This window comes from Mesoplodon mirus (genome assembly GCF_964341445.2).
Source record: "Mesoplodon mirus genome assembly, contig: HAP1_SCAFFOLD_791, whole genome shotgun sequence".
NCBI classification, from domain to species: domain Eukaryota; kingdom Metazoa; phylum Chordata; class Mammalia; order Artiodactyla; family Ziphiidae; genus Mesoplodon; species Mesoplodon mirus.
Window position 1 is genome coordinate 151,038 of NW_028295243.1, and position 19,399 is coordinate 170,436.

Sequence of the window (19,399 nt, forward strand, 5' to 3'; positions counted from 1 at the left end):
TAGGGGGACACTAGGAAGGGGAAACAAATGTTCATGAGATGACAGTGGCAGGTGGAAAGTTGTTTCAGGGGAAGATCAGTCTTGCAGAGTGTGTATCAGAGGAGGGCCAGTGTGAGCAAGCAAGGAAATACTAAGTGTATACGGTTCCTTCACTGAGTGCACCCAGCCCCGTGGTCAGCCTTGAGAACAAGCAGGACTTCAGGTACTGGAGCTACATTTCAGTCATCAAGACTTGAGAAGACACCCTTAACTCAGGTCTTCTCTTCAAACTCCCTCTTTCCTTCTTGACCTTCATTTGGCCTCTTCCTTTACCCTCAAGCTGTGGACTAAGGCCACAAGAGCAAGATGGGTCACTAGTGTCCTCCATCCCCTAGCGACTGTGCTTCACATCAGTGGAGTACCGAAGGCAATAACCAAGTAACAGACACAAGAGTGTATGAAGACGAAGAGATTCTGATAAGGCTTTCTGTGACAGTGTGGGCCGAGTCGGCTGTATATGCCTGCTATCACCTGAAGGATGAGCAGCCTTAGGGGAGAAGTGCTCAGAAGGCAGAGCCTGGCTCTCTAGAGGCTCTGCGTCCTCACAGCCCACTCCAAGACCTCAGTTGCAGCTTCGGCCCCCAATCTCTCTCCCTCTGCCTACTCACAGTTTTTGAAGTCTTCTTTCCTCCACATTTCTCTTGAGAGGTGGGGGAGGAAGATGAGGTTCAGGCCAGCTCAGACTCCCCTGGGATCCCAGCAGGATGCCTATCATGAACCTCCCACCTTCTAGGAAGCTCCTAAGATCTCCACACTTGGGGGAGGTTTCATTTCATCTCTGCTTCAAATTGCTGGCTGGAGATGGCCTGTTGGAAGGTGGCTAAAAGCAAGTAGGAATCTTCGGGCAGCCTGGCCCTTCTCGACTGTCAGACATCTTCAGGGATATTCTAGGAAACGTTGTTTGTTCTAGAGAAGGGAGGGAAACAATCCAATTGTCCAATAATGCTTGAATGGAAAATAAATGATGCTATACGCATGTGATGAAATAATATCAAACAGTCAAAAATCAAAGACCTAGATCTATATGGACTGATGTGGATAAACCTTGAAAAGATAATATTGATTGAAAGAAAATAAGATAAAGAATCTTAGATTATGATAACAGGTATGTAAGTATTTAAATATTTAAATCAATTCAACATATTGCTTCTATATAGAGAGATGCAAGAAAATAAACTTTATCCAAAGAACACATTATTTACATTTAATATGTTCATTTATCTAGGAAACCCCAAAGAACCCACAGATAAACTAGCAGGAACTAAGAAGACGGTTCAACAAGGCACACACATACAAGATCAATACATTTTAAAAATCAATCAGGCTCCTCTACACTGGCGATAATAAATTAGAAACTGTAAAAGAAAATAAGAAAAAAAGAAGATCTAAAAAGAGTCACAAGAGCCATATAAATTATTTAGAGCTAAGCATACGTAAAAGTAAATATAACTAACAAACTGAGTACGACCACTTAAACTCCGCCCAACCCAAGGATTAAAAAACGCCTGTTCTTACTTTATGAGAACAGGCCCTCTTCTTAAGTAGCAGATCAGTAAAATAAGTGAGAGTGAATCAAAGAAACACAGCATTTGAAAAGTCAGCTAGGCCAAGCCTCTCGATCGCACAGACAGAAGCTGAAGCCCAGACAGGTTGAGTTACTTGGTAAAGGGCCCAAGGTCCTGACTCAAGGACTAGCATTTTTCACTCATTCGTAAGATACAGTCAAATTCAGTACCTTGGAAAGAGATGGGAAAAAATGAAGAAATCAATTATATAGTTACTCATCTTTAAGTACAGAAATAGCCGTGACAAAATTACAGGTATTGAGGGAAAATTGAAGCGCAGAGTTTAAAATGTCAATAATCCACAGGGAAACTGGAGACCATTTAAAATATTAATATTAAATCTCTATATAAGACATTAAAAGATCTCCAATCAAAATGTTCATTTTATAATAGATATGGTATGATACAATTTATAATAGATGTGGTACGAACCTTTCCCTTTCATGGGAAAGGTTCGGCTGGGAAACAGGAATTGTTCTTGAAAACGGGGCCTGTGCTATTGCAGAGACTGTGCTGTACCTAGGTCAACAGAATGCTCCGATGTCATCATTGAGGTCACAGAGTCCTGCTGTGCGCCTGGCAACCTTGGAAACTTAACAGCCCTGGTGAGCACTAGGCAGCACTGCTGGTTCAATAAGTGGTACCAGTTTTTCAGCCATTTAGGAGACTTGACTATTTTTACTTGTATTGAATCATTTCAACGGATTGCCCAAGAGCCAACAAGGGCCAACCTGTAGGGAAGAGGAGGAGTTGGACATCTCTTGAGGCATCTTCTAAGGGAGACTTCTAGTTGGTACGATGAAACGGCGACAAAAGAGGAAACATCTGGAAAATGAAGAGTCCCAGGAAACTGCCGAGAAGGGAGGAGGTATGTGGGGGGCAACTTGGCTGGGGCACATGGGTTTCTGCCAAACTGAACCTTCTCTAGGAAGAGGGGGACTGAGAACGTGTCACCTGTGAAGCAGGGAGCGAGAGACCTTGTCTCACTGATGCTGCCGTATCCATCCGGAGCGTCCCTGTGGTGTGAGACGGCACAGAACGGCCGGATGCCCCCTGGGAGATGGGAGGTCAGCTCCGCTGCTCTGAGGACTCTCTCCTGGGGCTGCCGGGCCTGGAGCTTTGTCGGACTCACAGCAGGCTGCATCCTGCTTGCACAGACCTAGAGGTGCAGCTTTTCTCAGTCCCCGATTTCTCTCTTATTCTCTTGGATCTTTCGCTGGGGTCATGAGGTGGGGGATGTGAAGGATGCAAGGATGCTGAGAGAGACCCATGAGTTGCTCGGCCTCTTTTACCAAAGTGGAAAGAGAAGCCCCATGAGTTGAAGGCCCTGTTGAAAAATATCTTGACAAGTGGAATGCAGTTCGAAAGACGATTGTTTGCCTAGGGGTGGTGTCATATTGAAAGCAAGGAGGTTTTATTCCTTCAACAGGAACAATTTCCCAAAGGAGACCAAGGGAAGGGAAGGGCTTTCCAGAGACTGAGACCGCGTGGGCAAGGGTGAGAAATGTCCTCAGGGTCCTGCGGGGAGCTCTGAGAGCCACGGGCCACGTGGTGCCTGCGTGCATTAAATGTAGGCGAGTAGCTTGCCCTGGGAGGGGGTGGTCACCCCAGAGATCCAGCTAGAGGTCTCTGCCCCAGATTAGAGCCCAGGAGCTCCTACCAGGCCCAGGGCCCTGGAGACTGTAGGATGAGCCCTGGGAATGGAGCTCTAGACAGCAGGCAGATTTTCAGGCAGTGGCTGGGACAGGCTGGGGAAGGCAATGACTGCCCCTGACCATTCAGAATATTTTTCTCTATGTTCCTGTGTGTGTGGGGGGGGGAGGGGGTAGTGCAGAGAAGAGCAGAATGAATGGGGGTAGAGTTCTTATCAGATATGAACTCTGCGTGGTACAGTTCTTGTCACCCTGCCTGGACCTGGCTGACACTCGGTGTATGTAAGAGTGTGTACAGAACACTTGTTAGGGGTGTTTTATGAGACAGTAACTCATACACCCATGTACACTCTGATACAGCAAAAATATCACACACCCCACATATAACTTCCGTATTTAAACCACACACAGCACATGGAGGTATATACACGCATCCCTCCTGTACTACGTTCTCATACAACCCACCTGTATCACAATCCTCTCCTCCAACACCAAACGCTGGAGATGAGATATGTATATAGACACACACACTATATATATAGGACACACACACACACACTATATATATATATCTCCTCAACTCTCGCACAAACACACCTAACTTCAGCCATTTCTAAATACCTCTAAAAGAACCAGTCACGTGTCATACACACACTTGTAACACATTCTTGAGTAATGCCAGACCTGCTTTGTACAAACCAGAGTAAACCACAGTCTCACTAACCCATGTCAGGGTTGCCAGAGAAAATATGGGCTATCCAGTTCAATTTGAATTCCAGATAAAGAACAAGTAATTTTTCAGTATCAGTATGTCCCAAATATTGTATGGGCCATACTTACACTAAAACTAAGTCAGGCCAAATACTGCATGGGAATACTTACACTAAAAAATTATTCTGGGTTTATCTGAAACTGAAATTTAACTGGATGCCCTGTATTTTTCTTCGCTTAGTCTGGCAACCCTTATATACTTACCACCAGCTCAGGTATTATATATTTATTGAATTTTTGTTTAGTGTGTGTCTTCCTCTACTAGAATGTGCAGCGTTACCAGAGACTACAACAATGCAAGAGTGCCGGATACACAGGAGTAGCTGCTTACTGAATCTTGGTGAATGAATGAATGAACACACACCATAAATACAAGCCACACCATGTAATGAGGAAAAGTTACATGTCCCAGAATTCCTGACTTGTGAACAGAAACCATGCACACAAAGGCCACAGTCACAGATAAGACACATCTCCACCGTGCTCCCCATGCCAACCCCACACTTACCACAGACTTAACTGATACACATCACTCACTCTTCCCACATACTCACGGTCACCACCGAGGCCTACATTACCAACAAGACAGTGACAGAGTAAGTACTGGTTTGAATTAAATACTGGAGTATCCACTGGGAACCACACTCTCAACTGTGTGTATTCACTGCACCTGACACGTGCCAGACACTCGGTAAGTATTTGTGGACAGAGGACTGATGAACCCACCCTGAGCCTTTCATTCCTCCCTCAGGAATCTCGAAGTCACAAGAGGATCCCCCTCACCTTGGATCCACTGTGGTGGCCCAAGGCTGCAGCCCAGGGGCAGGGGAGGTCTCCTCTGCCTCTACATACTTCTCCTGTGCTTCTTCTCCGCGCAAGCTCATCTACGCTGGTAAGGGCGTGGGGCTCCTCAGGTGAGGGGGTGCTTGGCTGTGAGGCAGGAGGCACACAGATCCCAGTGAGGCTGAGAGGAAACCCAGGGACATCAGAGGTGATGAGGGCTCTGTGGAGGAGCCTGGGCAGGATGGCTGAGCTGTTACGAGGGCGTGGATCCCAGCTGAGTCTGGGACGGGGGTGTGTGAATCCTGGTACTACCATGGTGGCGAAGTCAAGGAGCAGGGGCCGGAAAGGTCTGGGCTTGAGGTGGAGGGAAGAGGGACCAGATTAAGCATCTTCAGAGGAAAATGTAGGCTTTGTCTTTGCCTTTGCTTCCAGAGAAGGACAGAGTTCTACATCATAGATCTCCAGCCTGAGAGCAGGACCATCCAGCTCAGGTCCACACAGCTCACACATACATCCGCCCTCCAGGCACAGCCCTTCTCAGTGCACACAGAAACCCCAAGCACCACAGCCCCATTCCACAAGTAATGCACCACTGATATTCCCCAAATCACACTCCTCGTCGTACACGCATCCACCCGCGTCGCTCACATACCACAGCCCTCACCACCATACTCCACACCCCTGTATACAGACACCGCTCCAGTATCCCCCCACACGCACATGAAAAGCCCACAGATGACACCAGATACACCGCTCCGTCCTATGGCCAACAGACACCAAGCTCACGACATAGCTACGTCATGCAAATGTCCCTCTCTCGTCTACCACACCTGCTCCCTCAGCTTCTGGCACGGCCCATGCATGTTATTATGTTTTTAATTTCCTTTTTCAGGAATCCGGAGATCACATCGAGACACTGCCCAGCCTAAAGCACACCTAGCCCAGGTTCAGGAAAAAGGGGAGACTGCTCCCCCATCACACTGTGTCTCCTCCTCACCCTCTTCACCCTGTAAGCACTATCTGCACCCAGACAAAGAGGAAAGGGGCATGAAAATATACTATATGCAGGTACAAGTGAACAAGGGTGTAGCTGTCTCCTGGAAGACAAAGAAACCCTTGGAGTTGCCTGAAAAGCAGCTGACGATAGAAGAAGTGACCCTTCCTGAGGATGTGTGCACAGTAGGCACTTACCCCTCTGATGTGTTCACCAAAAGCCTCCTGTCTGACAGTGAGCCCACTGGGGAGGAGAAAGAGTATGAGGAAAGGGCAGAGCCAGGCAGCCCATCAGGGTCACCTGCAGTCCAGGAGACACCCAGGGCCAAGACACCGGCCTGGATGGTGACCATGGAGACCGGCTTCAGGTGCATGGCCTGCTGCCGGGTCTTCCACACCTCGGAGATCCTCCAGCAGCACATGAAGGGCGGCGTCCTGGAGGGCTTCGGCTGCAGTTTCTTTCATCTCAACATCGCCCAGTGGATGGCCAATGTGGAATTCGAGAGCACCCCTGAGGAGGAGGGCAGTGTGGAACCCGAGACCACCTCTGAGGACGAGGAGGACGAGGAGGACGAGGAAGAGAAGCTAGAAGGCCCCAGCCCGAAGAGACCCCGCAGGCAGGGTCTTTTCTCTCTTCTGAGTTCCACACAGCAACTGAGATTCATGGGACAGAAGATCCTGGAGACGGTGTGGCCTTGGAAGAGGTAAGGCTTGAGGCTGGCAGTCTTCTGAGCCTATGTCACGAGGGCCCAGAGGAGTCTAAGGGAAGGGGCCGCACACATGTGCTGGTTTACCTAATGGCTCTGCAGTTGCATCAACTTGGGACACACCCAGCACTTCCAAAGGAATTGAGCTCTGTTGACTTCAACAAGAATGTGGAGCCTTTTCCTAGGAGTTTTCTCAGGGTCTGCACGATGGACCTCAACTCTTAGAGGACGTACCACCAGCAGCTCCTTGTCGGCAGAGAGAGCCAGGAGTGGTCTGAAGAGAGGACAGGGGCCCTTGCAGGACCGGAACTTTGAGGTCTGAGAGCCTTGGGCCTGAGCTGAGATCTCACCCGGACCACTGGACCTAGCCTTCTGTGACAAAGGGGAATATGAAAGAGAGTCACGTGGAAATGAGGTTCCCCGAGATATGGAAGTGTTCCAGAACCTTCGTTGCGTGGTAGTTGATCTGGAGCCAAGCTCACTGTGGTGTGTGTGGCTCTGAGCATTAAGGCAACGCTGGAGGGTAACCTTGACCAGCAGAGTTTGGAGTGCTTCTTGTCTCTTCCTGTTCTACCTCAGTTGTTTTATCCCTTCCAGGGAGAAGAAAGGACCCTCGGGAGAGTAGCAGACAGAATGCCATGGTCTCAAGGAGGATGAAGGGACCGGCACTCAGTCTAACATCATATGACAATAGGAACGTCCTATGCAATAAAGGGCACTTTCCAAACCTTTCCTGGATGTTTTAGTTAATTACATTTTTCTATCTATGCATCTATCTATCAGTCATCTATATCTGTATCTTTCAAGGTTTGTGAACAAGCTTTCACATAAGCACTAGAGACGTCCGCCAGCATTTTCCAGAAGGAGGCCTGGAAATTGCTGGGGACTTCTCACAAATAGGGAATGGCCACAACCCCTGCCACACAGACTATGCGCGTGGCCCTCCTGACTTACTCCCACTCTCTCTCTGAATTTCCCAAGGTCTGAGATGAGGGTGCTGGCTGGAGGCAATGATCGCGGGCAGGCTGAATCTTCTCCAGATTCTGATTCTCTTCCTGGGCCTATCGTCCTCAAGCACAGTCTCCATGTCCCTGGTCACACTGATCTCTCTCCTTCAGTCCTTCCCTCCCTCCCTCTCCTGCCTCCCAGTGCAAAGAATACTTTTTTACATTTGAGACGAGATTTATTGTTTGTGCACAGAATTCTCACCTGTTCTACTGTGGCCTCTGTTTTGAACATTCCAAAGCTGAGAATTTTCTTTTTTTCTCCCTCATTTCTGCTGAGTCTTTACCTTCCTAATGCAGTGAACTCAGAGTGCCTAGCTGACTGGAGGGGGAAAAAAATCCAGGCAGCAAAGAGAAATAATAAAAAAAGTATCAGTTAATTTTTCATAGTGTTATCCAACTATATATTTTTAAAATTTTGGATTAATATTAGGAATATACTCTTTATAAAAAACTGAATTATTGGGCTTCCCTGGTGGAGCAGTCGTTAAGAATATGCCTGCGAATGCAGGGGACATGGGTTCGAGCCCTGTTCTGGGAAGATCCCACATGCCACGGAGTAACTAAGCCCGCGCACCACAACTACTGAGCCTGCGCTCTAGAGCCCGTGTGTCACAACTACTGAGCCCACGTGCCACAACTACGGAAGCCTGCGTGCCTAGAGCCCGTGCTCCGCAACAAGAGAAGCCACTGCAATGAGAAGCCCGTGCACCACAGCCAAGAGGAGCCCCCGCTCACTGCAACTAGAGAACGCCCGCTAGCAGCAACAAAGACCCAATGCAGCCCCAAATAAATTAATTAATTTTTAAAAATTGAATTAATTTCAAGGGGACAATGTATAAAAGTATAATAAAAGCCCCCCTTCATAACCCCCCAACCCCACTCTCAAGATGGAATAGATATGCTGTGATACAATTTATAGTCGTAGTACTACTACTCCTCCCACCACATCCGAAATCCTCTGAGCCAGGTGCAGCAGCTTCCTTTCACAATGCTAGGACCGGCCACAAAACAGATGATAATCCCTTTGGACATTTCAAGGAGCAGCACCAAGGGAACAGTACCTGGGAAATGCCACTGACAGCTCAGAATATCCATGGCATTTCTAGCGCCTCGGCACTGCTCTTGCTCTGGGAATGAAGGTCCAAAAAGCACATCGGAGAATGTTCGTAATTGTAAACAAGCTCCACCTTTGAAACACAATCTACATAGAACCACATATACAAGCCTGCACAATGGATGAAGCCAACGTCTTCTCCATGATTGCCCTTCTGACAACTTTGTTGTCTCCTCAACCATAAAAGGTGAACTTCAAACTCACGACCTTGCCTTGTCACCAGAAACATCCAAGCTTGGATCACTCTTTCTAAGACCAGATATTTGCTCTGTGAACTATTAGAGACTTGTCACATACACAGAAGTAGAACAGGATTATTTCTATCTACCTGGGGACCTGGAGTCTTTCACATTGCTCCTGTTAAAACTCTCAGAACACCAAAACTTTACCTACAAAGGGTTCAAGCTATGACACTCCCAATTTTCACAAACCTCCTCATCTCTTGTGAGTCACATGCAGCCAATTCCAGGAATTGGAAACATGGTTGTGAGGATGAAACTGACTTTGGGGCTCCCCTTGGATATGGTCTTCCAGACTTACCAAAAGGCCATTAAGAGGACGGTTTACCCCACCTCAGGGAAACCCGAGGCAGTACTTGCAGTCAAGGGCTGGCCATGGCTTCTGAGCTACATCCAGAAAGAATTTCATACTGTACCTGGATCTGCTGAAGCCATTTCTGACTGTCCGAGAGCCAGCATGTACCGCTCCTCAACTGCCTCCATTGTGGATCATCAGTAGGGCTGTCAGATTTACTAAATAAAAATACAGGATACCCAGTTAAACTTGAACTTCACATGAATAGTAAGTCATCACTTTTAGTATAAGTAGATCCTATGTACTATTTGGGGCATACTTATCTTCAAAATATACTCGTTGTTTTTCTGACATTCATAGTTAACGGAACAGCCTATATTTTATCTGTCAACCCTACTCATCAGAAATGATGGAGTCTTATAGAGATCCAAGAGATGCCTCAGAGCATCCTCAGCTTTTATTTCTATGTCCTGGACAGTGAGCACGAGCTTCCCACTCACATTAATTGGCTATAATGGAGTATATTCTCCATTTTAGAGCCTTTTGTACTTGTCATTGTTATCATCTTCCTTATTTTAAAGAGAGGTTTATTTTTTTCCAAACTTAATAGCTCATCCAAAAGTATTTGGAAGTTCATTCGACAAGGGAAAAACAACATGATTCTGAAAAGTGAAGGAAACCGCCTGGTGTTTAGTCAAGAAGTAGTAGGGAGATTGAAAAAGCCAAACTTAATAAGCAAATCTCTCCAAGGGTATTTTCCGAGCTTGATACCCTCCCACACCCTGAAAATATTATTACATCAAGAAGGTAGAACCTGCTAACCAAAGGTAAGGCTCCCGTATGATTCTATCAAACTGAGGATGCTTCTTTACTAAGCAGTGAGCACACTTGCTGCCCCAGGGACCTTGGCAGTTGCAATACAGAGCTCTTCCCTTTGGGATGGAAACAGCAAGTTTTCCTGTGGTCTACACGCTGGCCCCCAAAATACTACACTCCCAATACTTGTCAACTTTAAGTATTTTTCTACATATCTCCATTTTTCTGTTACTATTTGGACTACATCCTAGCCTGGACATTACATAAATTGCATTCAAGAAGCTATTTTTAAAAGTTGGTAGGAAATCTTAAACATATAGCTTACAGTCCCTGGCTTACTTTCATCCAGGTGCATAAGGGTTTTCAAAAGTAGTCAGGTTAGTTACCCCGTATCACAGCCCCACACTTTTGTCAGAGATACAAAAATGTAACATGGTATTTAAGGTTTTAGTGGCCAAATCATCAAGCCTCCCAGACAGAGGCAATAGAGCAAAATGATTACAGAGGCATGGATTTTGATTTGCTCCAGTGTCTTGGGCAAGTCACTTGGCCTCTGTATTTATTTGTACTTATCTGCCCTTTTCTGTCCCTTGGGAGTTATAATTGTACCTGGTCCATGGGTACGTTGTACAAATGATCTGTAAAGTAGTTAGAAGAAACCGACACAGAGTAAGCACTCCACAGACATTGGCTATTAGCTACTGGAAATATTTCTCCATGAAACAGATTACTTTATCAGTGGATGACTCGGTGGGAGACAGTGAATCACAGAATCACAGCATGTTGAAAGTGACCTAGTTCACACTCTTATGTGAAAAAAAGAAAAGTGTGCATGCGTAGAAAATGTCTGAAAGTTTACATAACGAGTAGTTCATCATGTTAACTTTGAGGATTAGAATAAATCAGGAAAGGAGGAAAGAAAAACTTGAGTGTCATTCAATTTCTACATCATTTGCGTTTCTATACTGAGACTCTGAATACACGGGAAGTGCAATTTTTTTTAACGTGGCGGGATAAAGGTTTTCAAGTTCTCCTGATACATCCGTATTATTATTTCAGAATTGCTGGCATTTCTTGCCATCTTCGGATCTACACCCATTTGAGTCAGGGGGCCATTCTGGACGGAGGAGATAATAGAGCAGAAGTGAAGTGAGAGAAAAGGAGAGAAAAGATTTTCTCTTTTCTCTTCAAAGAGGAAAGGTCTTTGGAATGGGAACAACTCACAACCAAACTTTGGGGAAAGGATGTGATGGAAAACGAGACAAACATCCTACCCCTGTGATGAGAAGGATTCCCTGGGCTGGATGGAGTGAGGTCACAGGTGGCTGGACAAGGAAACCAACTAGGGAGAAACACACACAAGTGCAGAGCAAACACCCCGAGGCCACTCAGCCTGACTCCATGCAAACATGTGTCCAGCAGCCAGCCCTTCACCTGTGGCTCCCCAGCAAGACAGGTACCTCGGGGGTGCCGACTCATTCTGAGTCCATTATGCCTGGTCATTCATAAACCGCTGTCTAACTTGTGAGGAATAAACTCTCAATGTTTATGAGGAAATTGGGGAAAGAGATTGGAAGGTTACTTAAATGGAAAAAAAAAAAGAGTTCAGGAAGGCAGGATGGGAGAGGGAAAAGAAAAGGACCTTAAAAGATGGAAAGGATTTGCCAAAGAGGAGAAAGAAAAAGAAATGATTCCGAATGGGTTAACCTGCACCTAGGAAGCTAAGGAAGATTATTGATGTGTGAAGACTATGGAATAAAGTGAATAAAATTTATCAGAAGTTGCTGAGACTATGGTAAGAAGCATGATTATCAAATTATGAATTGGCTGCAATGGCATTCTAGGGGGACACTAGGAAGGGGAAACAAATGTTCATGAGATGACAGTGGCAGGTGGAAAGTTGTTTCAGGGGAAGATCAGTCTTGCAGAGTGTGTATCAGAGGAGGGCCAGTGTGAGCAAGCAAGGAAATACTAAGTGTATACGGTTCCTTCACTGAGTGCACCCAGCCCCGTGGTCAGCCTTGAGAACAAGCAGGACTTCAGGTACTGGAGCTACATTTCAGTCATCAAGACTTGAGAAGACACCCTTAACTCAGGTCTTCTCTTCAAACTCCCTCTTTCCTTCTTGACCTTCATTTGGCCTCTTCCTTTACCCTCAAGCTGTGGACTAAGGCCACAAGAGCAAGATGGGTCACTAGTGTCCTCCATCCCCTAGCGACTGTGCTTCACATCAGTGGAGTACCGAAGGCAATAACCAAGTAACAGACACAAGAGTGTATGAAGACGAAGAGATTCTGATAAGGCTTTCTGTGACAGTGTGGGCCGAGTCGGCTGTATATGCCTGCTATCACCTGAAGGATGAGCAGCCTTAGGGGAGAAGTGCTCAGAAGGCAGAGCCTGGCTCTCTAGAGGCTCTGCGTCCTCACAGCCCACTCCAAGACCTCAGTTGCAGCTTCGGCCCCCAATCTCTCTCCCTCTGCCTACTCACAGTTTTTGAAGTCTTCTTTCCTCCACATTTCTCTTGAGAGGTGGGGGAGGAAGATGAGGTTCAGGCCAGCTCAGACTCCCCTGGGATCCCAGCAGGATGCCTATCATGAACCTCCCACCTTCTAGGAAGCTCCTAAGATCTCCACACTTGGGGGAGGTTTCATTTCATCTCTGCTTCAAATTGCTGGCTGGAGATGGCCTGTTGGAAGGTGGCTAAAAGCAAGTAGGAATCTTCGGGCAGCCTGGCCCTTCTCGACTGTCAGACATCTTCAGGGATATTCTAGGAAACGTTGTTTGTTCTAGAGAAGGGAGGGAAACAATCCAATTGTCCAATAATGCTTGAATGGAAAATAAATGATGCTATACGCATGTGATGAAATAATATCAAACAGTCAAAAATCAAAGACCTAGATCTATATGGACTGATGTGGATAAACCTTGAAAAGATAATATTGATTGAAAGAAAATAAGATAAAGAATCTTAGATTATGATAACAGGTATGTAAGTATTTAAATATTTAAATCAATTCAACATATTGCTTCTATATATAGAGATGCAAGAAAATAAACTTTATCCAAAGAACACATTATTTACATTTAATATGTTCATTTATCTAGGAAACCCCAAAGAACCCACAGATAAACTAGCAGGAACTAAGAAGACGGTTCAACAAGGCACACACATACAAGATCAATACATTTTAAAAATCAATCAGGCTCCGCTACACTGGCGATAATAAATTAGAAACTGTAAAAGAAAATAAGAAAAAAAGAAGATCTAAAAAGAGTCACAAGAGCCATATAAATTATTTAGAGCTAAGCATACGTAAAAGTAAATATAACTAACAAACTGAGTACGACCACTTAAACTCCGCCCAACCCAAGGATTAAAAAACGCCTGTTCTTACTTTATGAGAACAGGCCCTCTTCTTAAGTAGCAGATCAGTAAAATAAGTGAGAGTGAATCAAAGAAACACAGCATTTGAAAAGTCAGCTAGGCCAAGCCTCTCGATCGCACAGACAGAAGCTGAAGCCCAGACAGGTTGAGTTACTTGGTAAAGGGCCCAAGGTCCTGACTCAAGGACTAGCATTTTTCACTCATTCGTAAGATACAGTCAAATTCAGTACCTTGGAAAGAGATGGGAAAAAATGAAGAAATCAATTATATAGTTACTCATCTTTAAGTACAGAAATAGCCGTGACAAAATTACAGGTATTGAGGGAAAATTGAAGCGCAGAGTTTAAAATGTCAATAATCCACAGGGAAACTGGAGACCATTTAAAATATTAATATTAAATCTCTATATAAGACATTAAAAGATCTCCAATCAAAATGTTCATTTTATAATAGATATGGTATGATACAATTTATAATAGATGTGGTACGAACCTTTCCCTTTCATGGGAAAGGTTCGGCTGGGAAACAGGAATTGTTCTTGAAAACGGGGCCTGTGCTATTGCAGAGACTGTGCTGTACCTAGGTCAACAGAATGCTCCGATGTCATCATTGAGGTCACAGAGTCCTGCTGTGCGCCTGGCAACCTTGGAAACTTAACAGCCCTGGTGAGCACTAGGCAGCACTGCTGGTTCAATAAGTGGTACCAGTTTTTCAGCCATTTAGGAGACTTGACTATTTTTACTTGTATTGAATCATTTCAACGGATTGCCCAAGAGCCAACAAGGGCCAACCTGTAGGGAAGAGGAGGAGTTGGACATCTCTTGAGGCATCTTCTAAGGGAGACTTCTAGTTGGTACGATGAAACGGCGACAAAAGAGGAAACATCTGGAAAATGAAGAGTCCCAGGAAACTGCCGAGAAGGGAGGAGGTATGTGGGGGGCAACTTGGCTGGGGCACATGGGTTTCTGCCAAACTGAAGCTTCTCTAGGAAGAGGGGGACTGAGAACGTGTCACCTGTGAAGCAGGGAGCGAGAGACCTTGTCTCACTGATGCTGCCGTATCCATCCGGAGCGTCCCTGTGGTGTGAGACGGCACAGAACGGCCGGATGCCCCCTGGGAGATGGGAGGTCAGCTCCGCTGCTCTGAGGACTCTCTCCTGGGGCTGCCGGGCCTGGAGCTTTGTCGGACTCACAGCAGGCTGCATCCTGCTTGCACAGACCTAGAGGTGCAGCTTTTCTCAGTCCCCGATTTCTCTCTTATTCTCTTGGATCTTTCGCTGGGGTCATGAGGTGGGGGATGTGAAGGATGCAAGGATGCTGAGAGAGACCCATGAGTTGCTCGGCCTCTTTTACCAAAGTGGAAAGAGAAGCCCCATGAGTTGAAGACCCTGTTGAAAAATATCTTGACAAGTGGAATGCAGTTCGAAAGACGATTGTTTGCCTAGGGGTGGTGTCATATTGAAAGCAAGGAGGTTTTATTCCTTCAACAGGAACAATTTCCCAAAGGAGACCAAGGGAAGGGAAGGGCTTTCCAGAGACTGAGACCGCGTGGGCAAGGGTGAGAAATGTCCTCAGGGTCCTGCGGGGAGCTCTGAGAGCCACGGGCCACGTGGTGCCTGCGTGCATTAAATGTAGGCGAGTAGCTTGCCCTGGGAGGGGGTGGTCACCCCAGAGATCCAGCTAGAGGTCTCTGCCCCAGATTAGAGCCCAGGAGCTCCTACCAGGCCCAGGGCCCTGGAGACTGTAGGATGAGCCCTGGGAATGGAGCTCTAGACAGCAGGCAGATTTTCAGGCAGTGGCTGGGACAGGCTGGGGAAGGCAATGACTGCCCCTGACCATTCAGAATATTTTTCTCTATGTTCCTGTGTGTGGGGGGGGGGAGGGGGTAGTGCAGAGAAGAGCAGAATGAATGGGGGTAGAGTTCTTATCAGATATGAACTCTGCGTGGTACAGTTCTTGTCACCCTGCCTGGACCTGGCTGACACTCGGTGTATGTAAGAGTGTGTACAGAACACTTGTTAGGGGTGTTTTATGAGACAGTAACTCATACACCCATGTACACTCTGATACAGCAAAAATATCACACACCCCACATATAACTTCCGTATTTAAACCACACACAGCACATGGAGGTATATACACGCATCCCTCCTGTACTACGTTCTCATACAACCCACCTGTATCACAATCCTCTCCTCCAACACCAAACGCTGGAGATGAGATATGTATATAGACACACACACTATATATATAGGACACACACACACACACTATATATATATATCTCCTCAACTCTCGCACAAACACACCTAACTTCAGCCATTTCTAAATACCTCTAAAAGAACCAGTCACGTGTCATACACACACTTGTAACACATTCTTGAGTAATGCCAGACCTGCTTTGTACAAACCAGAGTAAACCACAGTCTCACTAACCCATGTCAGGGTTGCCAGAGAAAATATGGGCTATCCAGTTCAATTTGAATTCCAGATAAAGAACAAGTAATTTTTCAGTATCAGTATGTCCCAAATATTGTATGGGCCATACTTACACTAAAACTAAGTCAGGCCAAATACTGCATGGGAATACTTACACTAAAAAATTATTCTGGGTTTATCTGAAACTGAAATTTAACTGGGTGCCCTGTATTTTTCTTCGCTTAGTCTGGCAACCCTTATATACTTACCACCAGCTCAGGTATTATATATTTATTGAATTTTTGTTTAGTGTGTGTCTTCCTCTACTAGAATGTGCAGCGTTACCAGAGACTACAACAATGCAAGAGTGCCGGACACACAGGAGTAGCTGCTTACTGAATCTTGGTGAATGAATGAATGAACACACACCATAAATACAAGCCACACCATGTAATGAGGAAAAGTTACATGTCCCAGAATTCCTGACTTGTGAACAGAAACCATGCACACAAAGGCCACAGTCACAGATAAGACACATCTCCACCGTGCTCCCCATGCCAACCCCACACTTACCACAGACTTAACTGATACACATCACTCACTCTTCCCACATACTCACGGTCACCACCGAGGCCTACATTACCAACAAGACAGTGACAGAGTAAGTACTGGTTTGAATTAAATACTGGAGTATCCACTGGGAACCACACTCTCAACTGTGTGTATTCACTGCACCTGACACGTGCCAGACACTCGGTAAGTATTTGTGGACAGAGGACTGATGAACCCACCCTGAGCCTTTCATTCCTCCCTCAGGAATCTCGAAGTCACAAGAGGATCCCCCTCACCTTGGATCCACTGTGGTGGCCCAAGGCTGCAGCCCAGGGGCAGGGGAGGTCTCCTCTGCCTCTACATACTTCTCCTGTGCTTCTTCTCCACGCAAGCTCATCTACGCTGGTAAGGGCGTGGGGCTCCTCAGGTGAGGGGGTGCTTGGCTGTGAGGCAGGAGGCACACAGATCCCAGTGAGGCTGAGAGGAAACCCAGGGTCATCAGAGGTGATGAGGGCTCTGTGGAGGAGCCTGGGCAGGATGGCTGAGCTGTTACGAGGGCGTGGATCCCAGCTGAGTCTGGGACGGGGGTGTGTGAATCCTGGTACTACCATGGTGGCGAAGTCAAGGAGCAGGGGCCGGAAAGGTCTGGGCTTGAGGTGGAGGGAAGAGGGACCAGATTAAGCATCTTCAGAGGAAAATGTAGGCTTTGTCTTTGCCTTTGCTTCCAGAGAAGGACAGAGTTCTACATCATAGATCTCCAGCCTGAGAGCAAGACCATCCAGCTCAGGTCCACACAGCTCACACATACATCCGCCCTCCAGGCACAGCCCTTCTCAGGGCACACAGAAACCCCAAGCACCACAGCCCCATTCCACAAGTAATGCACCACACTCCTCGTCGTACACGCATCCACCCACGTCGCTCACATACCACAGCCCTCACCACCATACTCCACACCCCTGTATACAGACACCGCTCCAGTATCCCCCCACACGCACATGAAAAGCCCACAGATGACACCAGACACACCGCTCCGTCCTACGGCCAACAGGCACCAAGCTCACGACATAGCTACGTCATGCAAATGTCCCTCTCTCGTCTACCACACATGCTCCCTCAGCTTCTGGCACGGCCCATGCATGTTATTATGTTTTTAATTTCCTTTTTCAGGAATCCGGAGATCACATCGAGACACTGCCCAGCCTAAAACACCCCTAGCCCAGGTTCAGGAAAAAGGGGAGACTGCTCCCCCATCACACTGTGTCTCCTCCTCACCCTCTTCACCCTGTAAGCACTATCTGCACCCAGACAAAGAGGAAAGGGGCATGAAAATATACTACATGCAGGTACAAGTGAACAAGGGTGTAGCTGTCTCCTGGAAGACAAAGAAACCCTTGGAGTGGCCTGAAAAGCAGCTGATGATAGAAGAAGTGACCCTTCCTGAGGATGCGTGCACAGTAGGCACTTACCCCTCTGATGTGTTCACCGAAAGCCTCCTGTCTGACAATGAGCCCACTGGGGAGGTGAAAGAGTATAAGGAAAGGGCAGAGCCAGGCAGCCCATCAGGGTCACCTGCAGTCCAGGAGACACCCAGGGCCAAGACACCGGCCTGGATGGTGACCATGGAGACCGGCTTCAGGTGCATGGCCTGCTGCCGGGTCTTCCACACCTCGGAGATCCTCCAGCAGCACATGAAGGGCGGCGTCCTGGAGGGCTTCGGCTGCAGTTTCTTTCATCTCAACATCGCCCAGTGGATGGCCAATGTGGAATTCGAGAGCACCCCTGAGGAGGAGGGCAGTGTGGAACCCGAGACCACCTCTGAGGACGAGGAGGACGAGGAGGACGAGGAAGAGAAGCTAGAAGGCCCCAGCCCGAAGAGACCCCGCAGGCAGGGTCTTTTCTCTCTTCTGAGTTCCACACAGCAACTGAGATTCATGGGACAGAAGATCCTGGAGACGGTGTGGCCTTGGAAGAGGTAAGGCTTGAGGCTGGCAGTCTTCTGAGCCTATGTCACGAGGGCCCAGAGGAGTCTAAGGGAAGGGGCCGCACACATGTGCTGGTTTACCTAATGGCTCTGCAGTTGCATCAACTTGGGACACACCCAGCACTTCCAAAGGAATTGAGCTCTGTTGACTTCAACAAGAATGTGGAGCCTTTTCCTAGGAGTTTTCTCAGGGTCTGCACGATGGACCTCAACTCTTAGAGGACGTACCACCAGCAGCTCCTTGTCGGCAGAGAGAGCCAGGAGTGGTCTGAAGAGAGGACAGGGGCCCTTGCAGGACCGGAACTTTGAGGTCTGAGAGCCTTGGGCCTGAGCTGAGATCTCACCCGGACCACTGGACCTAGCCTTCTGTGACAAAGGGGAATATGAAAGAGAGTCACGTGGAAATGAGGTTCCCCGAGATATGGAAGTGTTCCAGAACCTTCGTTGCGTGGTAGTTGATCTGGAGCCAAGCTCACTGTGGTGTGTGTGGCTCTGAGCATTAAGGCAACGCTGGAGGGTAACCTTGACCAGCAGAGTTTGGAGTGCTTCTTGTCTCTTCCTGTTCTACCTCAGTTGTTTTATCCCTTCCAGGGAGAAGAAAGGACCCTCGGGAGAGTAGCAGACAGAATGCCATGGTCTCAAGGAGGATGAAGGGACCGGCACTCAGTCTAACATCATATGACAATAGGAACGTCCTATGCAATAAAGGGCACTTTCCAAACCTTTCCTGGATGTTTTAGTTAATTACATTTTTCTATCTATGCATCTATCTATCAGTCATCTATATCTGTATCTTTCAAGGTTTGTGAACAAGCTTTCACATAAGCACTAGAGACGTCCGCCAGCATTTTCCAGAAGGAGGCCTGGAAATTGCTGGGGACTTCTCACAAATAGGGAATGGCCACAACCCCTGCCACACAGACTATGCGCGTGGCCCTCCTGACTTACTCCCACTCTCTCTCTGAATTTCCCAAGGTCTGAGATGAGGGTGCTGGCTGGAGGCAATGATCGCGGGCAGGCTGAATCTTCTCCAGATTCTGATTCTCTTCCTGGGCCTATCGTCCTCAAGCACAGTCTCCA

The 19,399-nt window shown here is 47.1% G+C and overlaps 1 long non-coding RNA gene across 1 annotated transcript; it reads right to left on the reverse strand.

The window, feature by feature from the left end:
- Positions 1 to 650: 650 nt before the first annotated feature.
- LOC309797603 lies at positions 651 to 9,358 on the reverse strand. Its single transcript, XR_016039672.1, has 4 exons — positions 9,287 to 9,358; positions 8,579 to 8,644; positions 7,720 to 7,832; positions 651 to 945 (listed from the first exon to the last, which is right to left on the reverse strand). It is a non-coding gene; the product is annotated as an uncharacterized lncRNA (long non-coding RNA).
- Between the last annotated feature and the right edge of the window lie 10,041 nt (positions 9,359 to 19,399).